We start from the raw sequence: 15,465 nt of genomic DNA, 5'->3' as shown, positions 1-15,465 counted from the left end.
TGAACATTAATAATTTCATCTCATTTCTTTTCTAGAACTGAGGAAAAAAACAGCTTTTAAATGTGAAGCCCTCATTTACTTTAACTTGTACATCACTTAATGCAGGAGCATCTCTGGGAAAGAAAGCTACACTGCACGTATTTGAATTTGTAGATTTGGTATTTCTGTGTGATTCTAAACATGAGGGGACATAAGATGACTGTTGCAGTATTTGATGTGACCCTAAAGCATTCATATATAAATCGAGAGAACTTAATGAGATATTTTTGCTTAAAATTGTGATAATTTGTGATGTGATAAGTATTATAATCCTTTGAATATGAAATTCCAAATTTGAACAAATGAATAGTTGGAAGGCTACAAACCAAATATCACAAGATTATATATGAGATTTGTAAATGAGCAAAGGACCTTTGGGCTCTCATAGATTGCCCATCTATAGTTGGATATCTGTAGAATCCAGAGACCATGACGTTTCTATGAATATAGGAAAATCGAGAGTGGATGCATTGCCATTGAATAAAGGCAGTGGAATTACAGTTCAATGAGCTCTGTGTAAATTTCTTTTGCCATGTTGACTTCTGTTCAAGGCATTGTTTTCCTATTTGATAACTTTCATTGTGTAAATTTTATTGCAACCCCATGCTGCATCAAGTGGTATCAGAGCAAGCTTACAGCTTTGGAAGAGGAAGAAAACAATATATGAGATTGTTGGGCATGAAGAAAGTAATATTTTGATTTTTGGGAATGATTTATCCAGAGTAATATTTTGATTTTTGGGAATGATTTATCCTGCTGTGAACAGGTTTGATGATGAGGTTATGCTACTATTCAAAAATTGCTAGTACCAAGTGCATTAGTCTATGAATGGTAATTGGAGTGAGAATAAGCAAGAGATTAAGAATAAGTATGCCACCTGTTAGCCTGTCTGTCAGCAGGGTTACATGCAAAAATTTTGCAGCATTTATCACCACCATTGTAAGCCCAAGAACACAAGTTAAAGCATTGTAAAAATCATGTGAGGTTTTGTATTGGGCATCCTAGGCCTGTGTCTTGTGCTTGAGTCTATATTTTTTTGTCTTGGTCAGACCATGGCTGGTCCTTTGTAGTTCATTTCTAGTGCCTCTCATCCTATTTAGGATTGGAAAACCTTAGATGATCTTACTTGAGAACCCATGGTTTTATGGGATCTTGATTTTTGTTAATTTGGCAGCTCAGGGACAAATTCCCTCCTTTGGACAGCCTTCCTCATTCAGAGAAGACCCTCTTTGCCCTTGGAGGAATTAAATTTGGTCAAGGAAAAATATATTTTTAATGTGAAAATCCACATGTGCACAAAAGTACAGGTTGGCTTTAAACAAATTGGGTCTCCAAAGAAGCATATAAATACAAGTCAACGCTCCCTCATTTGGACACATCTCACACATCTTCTTCTCTTGGTGGTTCGTACAAGTCTGAAAATTGCAGGTCTTCTTCACACGTGTGAGTAGGAGAGAGACAATTTCAAGAGGGCCGAAATCTTCCTTTGACCAGATTTGACCAGCATTGACTTTTTGGGTGTTTGGGCACACTTTGACTTGGTTTGACTTCAGTTTTTTATCCTATCTTGGAGGCCACATTCTTTGGCATGGACATCAAGGCTTTCTGGGCACTTTGACTGCAGTTGACTGCAGACTTTGACCGCAGATTTGACCATGGATTTTCTCTATCTGTTGACTAGGTTTGACTGAGTTATTGGGGCTGTTTTTACTTCATTTTGACCAACATTTAAAGCCGCATTCTTGGGCAGTTGACCAAGCTCTTTTGGATGAGCTTGACCATTGACTTTTGGACTAGTTAGGGCATCTTTGACTGCTATTGACTTTGACCAGAAATTCAGATTTGACAGTTTGACCAGATTTGACTTTTGGGCTCATCCTTGGATTTTGGATATCGATTTGTTGAAAAGTCAAAGTTGTTGACCTTTGACACTTGGTAGATCACTGTAATCTCTCGGCAGAACATTTTATGACAATCTAATAAGAAGAAGAATTTTAAAAGGGTTTTCCGCCTTGTGGGGTTTTTCCCTGGTCTTTTACCAAAGTGAGTGTCCCTTGTTATTGCTCTTGATTGTCTTCTTCTATCATTGCATATAATGTTCTATCTACAATTGCTATTTGTCACTGGAAAAATTAAATTGATTTAAAGAATTGGGCTAACGTGATTGTAACAACATAGAACAGTGGAAAATTAATATGGTATCAGAGTTGAGGTGAAGACAAGCCCAAGGAGACAAGGGACAAGAGACAAGAGAAATCATCTTTGGAAGAAGCTAATGTTGATTTGGGGCAGCATCGGATGTGCTCTGGGCCTCAAATTTTGCAGAGAGGCTTGGGCACATGTATTCCAAAGAACCTAGAAAGTGTTTTGGGAAATTCCACCCAGAAACAATTTTATTAAAATAATTAATATTTTTTAATGGGACTTTAAATCTAAACTTAGGAAATTAAAAATATTAATGGGTATTAAATTATTAATCTAACTGTGGGTGTAACTTCTAGAAGAAGACGAGGATCAATCTAAAATGATTTTAGCCATTGATTAGCTTTTAATCTGGGTCGTTGAATGTCAACGAGAAGATTATTTAAGGGAGCTTGAGGGTCATTTGGAAAACACACCGAGAGATCAAGAGATCGATTTTCTGAAGTGAGAAGCTCTTAGGAGGAAATTTTGATCAAGGAGACTTCTTGCAGTTGAGGGGCAGGAATAGCAATCCAGAGAGAGAGAGAGATTTTCAGTCGGAGAATCATCCGCAGAGAGAGGCAAAGAGTGATCCAGTAGCTCTCACGCAGAGGCTCGCGCAGGGCCACGCAAAGGAAGCGCAGAGGGTAAGAGAGAGTCCAAAATTTTGTATCAGAGTCAGTTTCAGAAGCCAGGAGCTGGGGTGTGAGACCAGGAGGCTAAGAGCAGTGACTCCAGGCAGCGAATCGATCAGTTGGCTAGGTGACGCAGTGCCTAGAGGGGTCGACGCATGGACTACGTGAGGACTGCGCAGAGGCAGTGCAGGGCCTACCAAAGGCACTTCATCCAGTGTCTGGATCAGTGAGGATTTTTCTCATTGATTGTGTGAGGTAATCTCACAAATATTTATGCCAGAATTTCTCTTTCTGTAACTGAATAACCCGAGAGTTATTCAGAGATGTATTCAGAATTTGCTACTGCTTAATAATAATAAACCCTCAGATTCGCTGCACTAGTTTTCTCACATTAGGTTTTTGCAGGGACATTTGTCCAAAAATAACGGTGTCATTTGTGTTGTATTTTCTTTCTTGCTCAGTCTCTTGTTTCTGCATAATATTTAATTAAGTGAAGGTTGTTGTGCATATGTTTCGATATTTGTCGTAGGAAACTGCAAATAATTTGGTTGCTTAATTTAACAAACAGAAGAAACATTATTAATTGTTGCAGTAGGGATTTCGGTTGAGGAATTTTCACATGGTATCAGAGCTGCAGGTGGAACAAGAAGAGCAATGCCAGAGAACCCAGCGCTAAGCAGAAGAGGGAAATTACAAAACTACAAGAGGCAACAGTTCGAAACCCCTGAGGGTTTGCGCAATTCTAGCCAGAGGGCTGAAATTTCGAGGTAGTCTCTCTCCGAGTGAGTCAACAAAGAGAAGGTCTCCCAGTTCGAATTTTTTGTCGGGGCAGAGGGAGCAGTGTTGAAGTCTCAGCATGAGGAGAAGCTAGTGGGACGCGGATGTTTTCTTTAGGTAGTTTGCTGGGCGAAAAATCATCAGAAGAAAGAGGAGAAGCATAGGTGAGGGAATTTCTTCCTTAGAGAATTCCTATCCAAGAAATTTGAATTCTCTAGAGCTGAGCAACAACAAGGGGCAATAGTTTTACTAGCTCCAACAAGGCGTGCATAGGCTAGCCTAGTAGCAACACAGAGGAGAGAGGAGGTTTTCGACATTTGTGGCAGAAATGTCAACCAATGGTTTGAGGGATCAGGACAGGTTGGATGGGGCATCCAACTATGTCATCTGGAAGGCAAGAATGTCGTTCCTTCTAGATGAGCATGCCCTCAAGACATATGTCGACAACGTGGTGGTTGTGCCTGCAGATGTAGATCCGTTGAAGAAGTACTAGGTTGAGATGGCGAAGGCAGAAAGAATGATCCTTGACGAGGTAAAGGATCATGTGGTTTGTCACATCGCTAGGAGAGGGAATGCTAAGAAGATGTGGGACGCTTTGTCTACGTTATATCAAGGATCTTCTGAGCAACGGAAGATGTACTTGGAGCAAGAGCTGATATCTACTCAGATGCAGAAGGGGGAGTGTGTGGATCCATTCCTCACAAAGCTTAAGGAGACTTGTGATGAATTGTCTGCTTCAGGGCATACACCTCAAGATTCAGAGTTGGTTAGACCGACCCTCATTCTGTCTCAGATGAGTGGCAAGTCTTTGTCTAGAGTATCCTGGGTAGAGCAACATTGCAAAATTAGGATGAGATGTGAGCAACTCTAAAGCAAGAGGAGCTTAGGAGAGACTTAGTCAAGGTCAAACTTGACAGAAGCAGCAGCAGTGGATCAAAGCCCAGGGAGGAGGAGGATAATGCATCCCTTGCATCGAAGGGGCAACAGGAGCAACGGAGACGTAAGAAGGACATCTCGAAGATCAAGTGTTTCAGGTGTGGTGACATGGGTCACTACACTACATAGTGTCCTCTCAGGAAGAAGGACAAGGATGATAAACACAATCTGAAGTTTGCGCCTGTGAAGATCGAGGAGGGAGGTGGATTGATTTAGAACTGTAGTTCGAAAAAGATACAAATGGGCAAGATCCTTGAGGAGTCCACCTCTTGGATCAATACCTTGCTACGAGAGCCCAGTTTTGTGGTAGCAGGATGGACTAGTGTCGGATGGTGCTGAGGAGTGTTAGAGAGACAGTTGCAGTGGCTATGAGCACCAGAGATTGAATAGCACAAAGCAGAGGTCAGCAACAGCGCAGTAGATTCAGAGGGTCAACGCAGAGACTAGTAGTAGTCAGGCTTTAGCATTCACGTGGTATCATACTGAACAAAGTTAGTTCAGTAATTTTGGATGTTTTTACGTTGCTGAGAGAGTAGCAGCAACTGTTTGCAGTGTAGTAGCAGTTGGCAGTGGCAGTGCTAGCAGCAGCACAGATGCAACACTTGAGAGGGAGTTGTAGTACAGATGCAGCGTTGACAGTGGTAGTGTCAGCAGCAGTACAATTGCAGCAGCAGCGCAATAGTTGATGGACAGCATGTCAGACATCAACAGTGCAGAGGATGATGCTTTAGAGTAAGAGTAGTATGCAGCAGCGTATATTGCTAGAGCACATTTCTCGCTAAGAGGGAGTGTTGATTTGGGGTAGCATTGGCTGTGATCTAGGCCTCAAATTTGCAGGGAGGCTTGGGCATATGTATTCCAAAGAACCCATAAAGCGTTTTGAGAAATTCCACCCATAAACAATTTTATTAAAATAATTAATATTTTTTAATGGGACCCTAAGTCTAAACTTAGGAAATTAAAAATATTAATGGGTATTAATCTAATTGTGGGTATAACTTCTAGAATAAGACGAGGATCAAGCTAAAATGATACTAGCCATTGATTAGCTTTTAATCTGGGCCGTTGAATATCAACGAGAAGAATATTTAAGGGAGCTTAAGGGTCATTTAGAAAACACATCAAGAGATTAAGAGATCGAATTTCTGAAGTGAGAAGTTCTCAGGAGGAAATTCTAATCGAGGAGATTTCTTGCAGTTGAGGGGCAGGGATAGCATCTGGAGAGAGAGAGAGAGATTTTCTCAGACGGAGAATCATCAACAGAGAGAGGTAGAGTGTGATCCAGCATCTCTCACAGTGCAGAGGGTGATAGAGAGTCCGAAATTTTGCAGCAGAGTCAATTTCAGAAGCCGGGAGTCGGGAGACCAGGAGGCTAAGAGCAATGACTATGGGCAGCAAATCGATTAGTTGACTGGGTGACGCAATGCCTAGAAGGGTTGACACATGGACTGTGTAGAGGCAGCACAGGGCCTACTAGAGGCACTTCATCCAGTGTCCAGATCAGCGGGGATTTTTCTTAGTGATTGTGTGAGGTAATCTCATAAATCTTTCTGCCAATATTTCTCTCTCTGTAACTGAATAACCCGAGAGGTATTCAAAGATGTATTTAGAATTTGCTACTGCTTAATAATAATAAACCCTCAAATCTGTTGCAGCAGATTTCCCGCATTGGGTTTTTCTGAGGACATTTGTCCAAAAATAACAGTGTCATTTGTGTTGTATTTTATTTCTTGCTCAGTCTCTTGTTTCCGCATAATATTTAATTAAGTGAAGCCTACAGTGTATATGTTTCAATATTTGCCGTAGGAAACTGCAAATAATTTGGTTGATTAATTTAACAAATAGAAGAAACATTATCAGTTGCTGCAGTAGGGATTCTGGTTGATCCCTCTACATATTTTGCTCAAGACAAGAAGAGAAAAGGAAAAGGAAGACCATCTAGTTCGAAAAGGCCTCCCCCTCAATCAAAGGAATTCAATAGAAGAGGAAGAAGAATTGAATGCTTGAACTAACACAAGCATGGTCACTATGCCCGAGAATGTCTGGAAAAGAGAGATGCTCCACGATCCAACTACAATAACAATTGTGGCTTCAACAACAACAGGTTCAAAAATAGAAGAAGAGGATATGATAGAAGAAGAATAGATGCTCTGAATGATTTTGAAGAAGGCCATCATACTCAAAAACTTCAAGGAAATCTATGTATGAAAATAATGCAGTTTCTTCTCAATCTAAATATATTCTTATTTATGCTCTTTTAAGTTCTTCCCCTACGGATTCGTATGATAGTTGGTTGGTAGATAGTGGGGCTTCTAGATATTTCTCGGGATATAGGGAAGTCCTCACAAACTTGGTTGAAAGCGAGATAAATCTAAAAATAATCCTTGGGGACTGTTACCGCTCGAACTAGAAGGGGTCTTAGGAGGGGTTCTTATATAGAAACTACTATGTCAAGTGGCAACAATGGAGCAATAACACACTATCACCTCAGCTAAAACTCCCTACTTTTTACAAACCTTCAGCGATGGGAGGAGTCCCAGTATTAGGGAAATCACTAGGAGAAATATATAAAGGGTGTGAAGGTAGTGATTCCAAGAGCCTATTCGAAGGACAAACTATAATGATAGGGATTGCTTGCTTTAGGAGCAAGATGAATGGCTCTCCAAGAAGGGCTAGAAGGAGACCTAGACCTAGGGTTGAGAAGTATTTTTTGATGTGAAGTGCCCTACACCAAGGAATCCTAGAAGAATAGGTTTCCAAGCAATCTTTATGAAATTGGAGTGCCAAGGTTGCGAGACCACAAAGAAGCCCTAGTGGACCAAAACAAAGTCAAGGGTTTGGGATGAAACTTGAAAAAAAGTGGCTTAACCAAGTGAGGGAGGAGAAAAAGGATCAAGAGATTGGATTTGACTTGGGACTTTAAGGCAATGATCCTTGATAAAGCCACTAACAAAAGGAAACCTAGGGAGAATGGTTTCCAAGCTAGGGCTTGGAAAAACTTGAGCTCCACCACTAGAATAGCTTCAAAAATGGAGGACCTCTTCAAAATTCCCAAAGTTTAGATGGATACAATCTATTTTGTGTGATGCCGTAGGAAGCCTACTAGGGTTAGGGCTTGGAAAAGAGAAAAGGAGGTGAGAACAATATTCGTTTTGGTGATCATTTAGGACTAGACCAGTGCCTAGCCTATTGGGAGAATGGAGTCAATGAGATTCAGTGTTTAGAGGTTCTCATACCCAGTCAAGGAGTTCCCCAGCAACTTCGCATGGCCTTAAGGGCAACATTTAGGTTACTAGGAAAATTTATACTTCTTTGATGTTGTGATTGATGACTTATCAAGGAAAATATGAACAATCATATACCCCTAGGACAATCATTCACTCTACATTGCATGAAACATATGAAAAACACTCACAAAGACAAGATTCAATAAATTTGCATTTCATTAAGGTAGTTACTCTAGCTTCATGAGCGAAAATTTTCCTACATTACATGTGACATGAATATGAAATAGATCATAAAAGAGACACAAGTATAGTGAAATCTCCAATCATAAATAGAGACAAAAATCAAAGTTCCAAGATAAAAGACAAGCCATTCCAAACATCGAAATGCATCAAGATTCCAATTCGTCCATCAATAGGTCTAGCGAAATTCTCAACAAGAGATAAAGATCCAAATCCAAGTGATGGTCAAATCAAATGATCATCACATCAATATATATCCTCCCTAAGGTGTTCGATTTAAATAATAAGGACTAATAATGCCCCAACTAACAAAATAATGTGCAAAAATAACATTACTTAGTGACAAGCCCACCAAGATAGCTCCATAATACAAAAATAAGCCTCCCAAGGGGGAACAATAATAGATGACAATAGGTTGAAGGACCATTAAAGAGGCCTAGTGGAGTCCAATCTGTGCCAAGATGAATGAACGAGCTCCAAACATAGTGATAAAGGGGGTGGCTCTCGATATCCAAACAAATGACATGTGGTGCCCCCAAGTGGTTGTGGGGGCACAAAACATCCTCATGGGTCTCCAAATGGATCGAACAAGCTTGTATCCCATATGTAAAGGCTGAAAGAATGATGCAAGCCCTCCCACTCTCTCCCATAGTGAGACACATCCTCATCTAGGCCCTCGATCATCTGCCAAGTGTATGGTGCAAGAGTGTAGCCGACTGAGCAAGGTGGTCCAAGTGCATCATCATCATCAAATAGGTGGAACACGAGCAAGCAATGAGTGGAACCGAAGGATCCCATGAACTAGAAATTTGCTCTCTGCTATGGTGGAGGCCCATGGCTCTCAACGCTCACCCTACAAATTCCAATATGACCCTCTAGAGTATGAAAATTCTATCACTGTAACATCTTATTTACTTTGCCTACTTGTTTCCAATAAGTTATTTATGAAATTCCTTCAATAAACATTAAAATAAATTATGTTGCAGATATCACACCATAATTCAAAAACAAACACATGCACAAGAATCAACACATTGACACTGTTATTTTGGAAAACAGTCCTCAGAAAAACCCAATGTGGGAAAACGGTGCAGCAAGGGAGGATTTTAATATTCAGAAATTATTTCGTACAACAGGGTGCCAAACTGACTTACTCAACAGAGAGAAAAGTTCTCCAGCACTTCTCCCAGTCCCAACGTCAGCCTGGCTGACCTCTGCGTAGCTCCCAGACACTCTGCGTCAGCCCCTGCTTGTCTGCGTCAGCCCTGGGCCTCTCTGCATCACCCACATAGGCCCTCTAGTGACTGTGCAGTCTCCTGTTGCCTCTGCGTCTGCCTCCTGCCTCTGCGTTGGTCTTCTAGTGCTGATCCTGACTCTCTGTTCCGTACTTGCTGCCTCCTGCTGCTCTCCAGACCACTAGTTCAAATTTCTCAGCTAACCCCGCTCCAGAAATCGAACTCACTGGTCTCCCTCAGTGTGTTCTCCAACTGACCCTCAAGCCTCTTCTTATACTTTCCCTGTTCTTCCTTCAATGACCGCAATTAAATCTCTAATCAACGACTAAGATTAGATTTGGCTTGATCCATGACTTTTGGAACCTTCTAACCCAATTTTATATTAATACCCATTAATATTTTATTTTTTCCTAAGTTTAGACTTAAGAACTCCATTAAAAATATTAATTATTTTAATATCTCCCAAACCGGCTAGAATCTGCCCAAACCATTTCTAGGTCTTGGAGATCTCATGTGCTTTAACCTCTCCACCAATTTTCATGGCCAGAGCACATCCGATGCTACCCCAAATCAACATGGAGGGCTTGGACCCCCGTATAGGGAGACCAAACCCAAGATGAAGAACCACCTACAATCTTGTATAAGATCTAATGCATCCCCTCACCTTCCAGTGCAACCAAAAATTAGTGCAATTGAGTAAACGAGCTTACAAATCATGGATCCAAGTGGACACTACATAGTGGCATGCCCTTCCATAATGGGCTTTAAAATGTACAAGTGTCTCCAAGTTCAAGAAGAAGGTTAAACAAGGAACGTATTAGGTGGGTTCAACCTTTAAGGGGAGTGACATGTCCATGGTACATCCATCAAGATGCAGGTGGCATGTGATATAATGATGGAATGGAGTGGGGCATCAAGGGAAGGCTTTAAGCCACATGCCACAATACAAGGGTAGCTAAAATAATGGAAGCCCACACTTGGATGTATGAATGTAGGAGGGAGAAATCGTGGTACATGAGTTACCCTAGCCTTCGTTTTTCCACCCTTCTTCACATGCCTTTTGCCTTTGATTGATTTTTCTTTTATAATTGCTCGGGGCTCCAGGGGATGAGAGCATGATGTGTAAGATATAGCAGTGGATACCCCATTTAGGTGGGGCAGTTCAAACTTCATTGCCCACCAGGGGTCGGGAAAATCATGGTTTCCTTAATGATGCAAGGGGTCGATATGAGGGGTCCTAGGAACCAGGGTTATGGCCATAATGATGGAGGTAGAGCTCATGTTTGACTTTTGCCCACGTGCTAACTTTGTATTTCCCGACCATCTTTTGCATTTTGTGGTACACTTCTTGTTGAGAGTGGCCAAATTATGCTTTTTCTTCTCTTTTTAGCTGCATAAACCTCTGGGGCATCATTCCAGTCCCGATCCAAGGTGTGGGAAAGGGTATGGGGAAGCTAACTCCTTGTGGACCTAGATGGGAAATATGGTAAATGGGGTTATAATGAGTGGAGGGAAGTGATGTATATGGTGTCAGGGAGCGGGATCATGTTGATTTTTGTTAGCATCGGATGTTCCCTAAGTTTCAAATTTTGCAGGGAGGCTTGGGTACATGTATTCCAAAGAACCCAAAAAGCATTTTGGGAAATTACACTCGGAGACAATTTTATTAAAATAATTAATTATTTTTAATGGGTACCTAAGTCTAAACTTAGGAAATTAAAATAACTAATGGTTATTAATTTAATTGTGGGTATAACTTCTAGAAGAAGACGAGGATCAAGCAAAAATGATCTTATCCATTGATTAGCTTCTAATCTGGACCGTTGAATGTTAACAAGAAGATTGTTTAACTAGGCTTGAGAGTCATTTGGAAGACACACAGAGAGTTGATCAGTTAGATCGAATTGCTGAAGCTAGAGGCAACACAATAATTTCGTAGCGATCAAGCAGAGAGGAGCAGAGAGAGTTTTGGCTAGAGGATCTTCTTTGGAGCCAAGAATACTCAGCAGAGAGGGAGAGAGACACACAGAGGAGGCAGCACAGTGCCCAGAGAGGGTGAAGCAGAGCCAGGAAGGGCCCACGCAGAGTAGCATAGAAGCTTTCCACACAGAGGTCCAAAATTTGCTAAGGAGATTGACGTTCTGAGCCAAGAGGGATGGAGTCAGCTCCTGAGAGAAAATCGACCCAGCAAGGAGGCGACACAATGCCTTAGAGGCTGACACAGGCCCACGCAGTGACTGCACAGGGGCAACATAGAAGTAGTTGGGGACTCATTGGTTCAGCTGCCAGATCAACCAGGACTTGCAATGTAGAGTGAGGTAATCTCACTAATTTCTTCTGTCGAGTGATATTCTGTGTACTGGATTTCCAGTAAGGCATCCAGAAGTTGTATTCAGAAATAATTTCTGCTTAATAATAAAAACCCTCAGATCTACTACACCGGTTTTCCCACATTGGGTTTTTCCGGGTACGTTTGTCCAAAAAAATTGTGTCATTTGTGTTGTATCTCTCTATTGTTCAATTTCTTGTTTCGGCATACTATTTTAAATGGTGTAGGCTGCAGTGTATGTATTTCAATGTTTGTCGTAGGAAACTGCAAATAACTTGTTCATGTGTAATATTCCTAATTAGCCATGGCTAGTTGGAATATTTGATTTTGTTCAATTTTTGCCTTCTATAGTTATTTGTAAATAAAAAGGTGAGGATAGGGGACATAACTCAGTTTTAGAATAAAATTCACTTCCTAGTAGCACAACGTTGTGACTTAAAGGGGAGCCAAGGGGGCCAAAGGGGGACGCAGAAATGGAGCCCATGAAGACACATGGAGGGACTGCTCAAGAGCGAAGAAACGCGTGGCAAGAGAGGAATCACGCAGGAGGAGGTGAGCCTTGGGATCGGGAGAGGCAAAGGCTATAAAGGAGAGAGGAGCCCCCTCATTTTGATCATTCTGTTATGAGAATTTGTGATATTCATTTCAACTTAGAGCACGCTGGCTGTTTAGCTAGTCTGCAGCATTGTTTAGTGCATTGAGTGTCTCTGTTCGGAGATCTCACCCTTAGCCCCGAGGGACTTAGAGTGCTTGCTCGGGAAAGGTATTTCTATTAGCGTTCCAGCAGTAGTTTCATCAGTATTCCAGCAGCAATTCCATCAGCGTTTTGGAGGACTGCGCAGCACTGAGAGGGGGACGCAATTCTTTCTGGCAGGAGTTTGGGTTGAGGGTTTGCAGTAGGATTTGTGTTGAGAGATTGAGAAGGGGATTCGCCCTTGCACATTGGAGAGTTTTGGCATAGGTTTCAGGCAGATTTCTGGAGGGTTTTATTCAGTAGCAGCGTAGAGCATTGAGGGATTGCGCAGAACCCCAAGGGGGTGATTTTCGAGGGTCGGCCATTTCAGAAAAGCTTTCTGGGCTTTTCTAGGTTTCTTGAGTAGAGTCCGATTCCAGAGTTTCAGCCTTTTCTGAGGAGGGGAGCAGCTCCAAATCCTCATTTGATTTCTAGCAGCAGCAGTAGCACAGTAGTTCTCCAACAGCTGGGACGCAGTTCAGAGAGGGGCCATTCCTTTGCTATTCTGAGTGTATTTCTTCACTTGCCTTGTGCAAGTCGAGGTGCCATCTTCCTGATCACCTCCTGTACTCATTCTATTACTCAGTATAATAAAATGGCTTAGTATTCTCTCTGCATTTCTTGAGTATCTGCGTATGGTTATAATGTTATATGTTGCACCATTGTTATTTGTATCTCTTTGAGCATTTTCGGCTATTATACCACTTGTGTGTTTCTCCTATACTCTTAGACAGAGTCTGGAAAGGGCCAGGTAGCCTCCGGATCTCGTCCTCTTTTCAAAGGCGACATATCTGGTAAATGCCCTCCCAGTCCATCTTTGGTTGGAGTTTGCTTGTGTTTGAGGAATATTCCTGGTAAGGGATATTACATCATGTAAATCTAACAAGTAGGAGAAATATCATTAGTTGTTCCAGTAGGGATTCCGGTTTAGGAATTTTCACATGGTATTGGAGCAGTGCAGGTGAGACAAGAAGAACAGTGCCAGAGAGCCCAACACTGAGCAGAGAAGGAGATCGAATAGATGCAGGAGGCAGAGATTCGAATCCCCAGAGGGATTGTTCAGTGTTGAAAGTTCTAATTCTATCCGTTAGAAATTTAATCTGTATTCTTCTGGTTTATTTCTTCTACTTGTTAAATTCGAACAAGTTATTTAAAACATATAAATAACAAAATACACACAATACAGTCTCAACATCTACAGATCATCAACTAAAAGAAAACAAACACACAAATGACACAGTTATTTTTGGACAAATGTCCCCGGAAAAAACCAATGCAGCAAAATTGTTGCAACTATTCAGAGGGTTTATTATTATGCAGTATTTCTTTGAGTACAACTGGGTGCCAAACTAGCTCACCCGACAGAGAAAAATAACCAGCAGCAATACCTCTCTATTCGGAAACAGGTATTGAGAAAACGTATCCCATGAAACCCTCTCCAGCGACTCTGAAGCACTATGTTGGCCCTTTTGGCCTCTACGTCAGCCCCAAACCCCTCTGCATTAGCCCTCTTAGGCACTGTGTAGCCTCTGGGACCCTCTACATCACTCCAACTACTCTCTGCGTGGATGACGCAATCCCTCTGGCCTCTGCGCTATCTCTGTTGGGCTCTATGTGGTCTGCTCTGGCTGTTGCTTCTCGCTCTCTGCTTCTCCACTGGTCTCTTGGCACTATCTCTGCCTCTCTGTCCAGTACTCACTGGCCCTCACTGTTGATCACTGATTTGACTTTGCTTAACAACCCCACTCTAGCAAAACGAGTGACTGATCACTTTGGTGTGTTCTACAACTGACCCTCAAGCCTCCTCTTATATCTCTACTTCTCCACTGGTCTCTTGGCACTATCTCTGCCTCTCTGTCCAGTACTCACTGGTCCTCGCTGTTGATCACTGATTTGACTTTGCTTAACAACCCCACTCTAGCAAAACGAGTGACTGATCACTTTGGTGTGTTCTACAACTGACCCTCAAGCCTCCTCTTATACTTTTCTCGTTGGTCCTTCAACGACCAAGATTAAATCTCTAATCAACGGCTAAGATTAGATTTGGCTTGATCCATGACTTTTGGAACCTTCTAACTCAGTTTTATATTAATACCCGTTAATATTTTATTTTCCCTAAGTTTAAACTTAGGAACTCCATTAAAATTTGCAATTATTTTAATATCTCCCAAACTAGGTACAATCTGTCCAAACCATTTTTGAGTCTTGGAGATCTCATGTGATTTAGCCCCTCCACCAATTTTCATGGCTAGAGCACATCCGATGCTACCCCAAATCAACACTCCCTCTTAGCGAGGACTATGCTCTTGTAATACTCCTCACTGAGCATCAATCTGATTATTCAGCATCAGTACCTATGTCGATGCTAGGCCTCTCTGCCCAACATCCTCTGCACCACTGCATCCTGTATTGTTGCCCATGGCTCTGCCACTACCACTACTGCATCCGTACGGCAGCTCCCTCTACATATGTGTTATTGCTGGTCCTTTCTCCCAACACTGCATCTGCACTGCATCCCCCTCTCATCATGTTGCATCATGCTACTGTATACTGCTACTGCACTGCAACTCATTTACTGAGAAGTAAGTAACTGATCCTCCCAACTTCTCGCATCCTTGTTTGGCTAAAAACCCTCCCGATGTTGAAGCTCCCCCTGCCGCTAACAAGTGCTCCCTCTACCGACCTTTGTGTTGCTACAACAACTCCCTGCATCTCGCACCGTTGCACACCTCTTTGTGCCATCCTGCACTGATGCAACACTCTCCGTGCCTCTCGCACTGTTGCAGCCTACTAGCCTCGCGCTTCCCGGGGACTCCTGCACTATAGCACTCTCCGCCGCTTCATCCGCATCTATCTCTACCGACATCCACCAGTCTTGCTACTATCTCTTTGGGGCTCCCGTAGCAAGGTATAATCCAAGAGGTTGGGTACCTCAAGGATCCTGCCCCTCATCGCCTGTAGTCCTCCTAACTACAACTCGATGTCTCCCCAACTCTTCTCTAGAGGTACGTGAGCACTCATGGCACAATCGTCATCCTCCTCGACCTCCTTCTCTGCCTTCGCTAGCACTGCCTTAGAGTCAGACGCCTCTCCCTTGTTCTTCTTCCTCGCGCACTGGTCTGCATAATGACCC

Source organism: Pinus tabuliformis, chromosome J, assembly GCF_031772625.1.
Source record: "Pinus tabuliformis cultivar Carrire ecotype Pingquan chromosome J, CPIR1, whole genome shotgun sequence".
Classification (NCBI taxonomy): Eukaryota; Viridiplantae; Streptophyta; class Pinopsida; order Pinales; family Pinaceae; genus Pinus; species Pinus tabuliformis.
Note: the sequence above shows the minus strand (reverse complement) of the source record.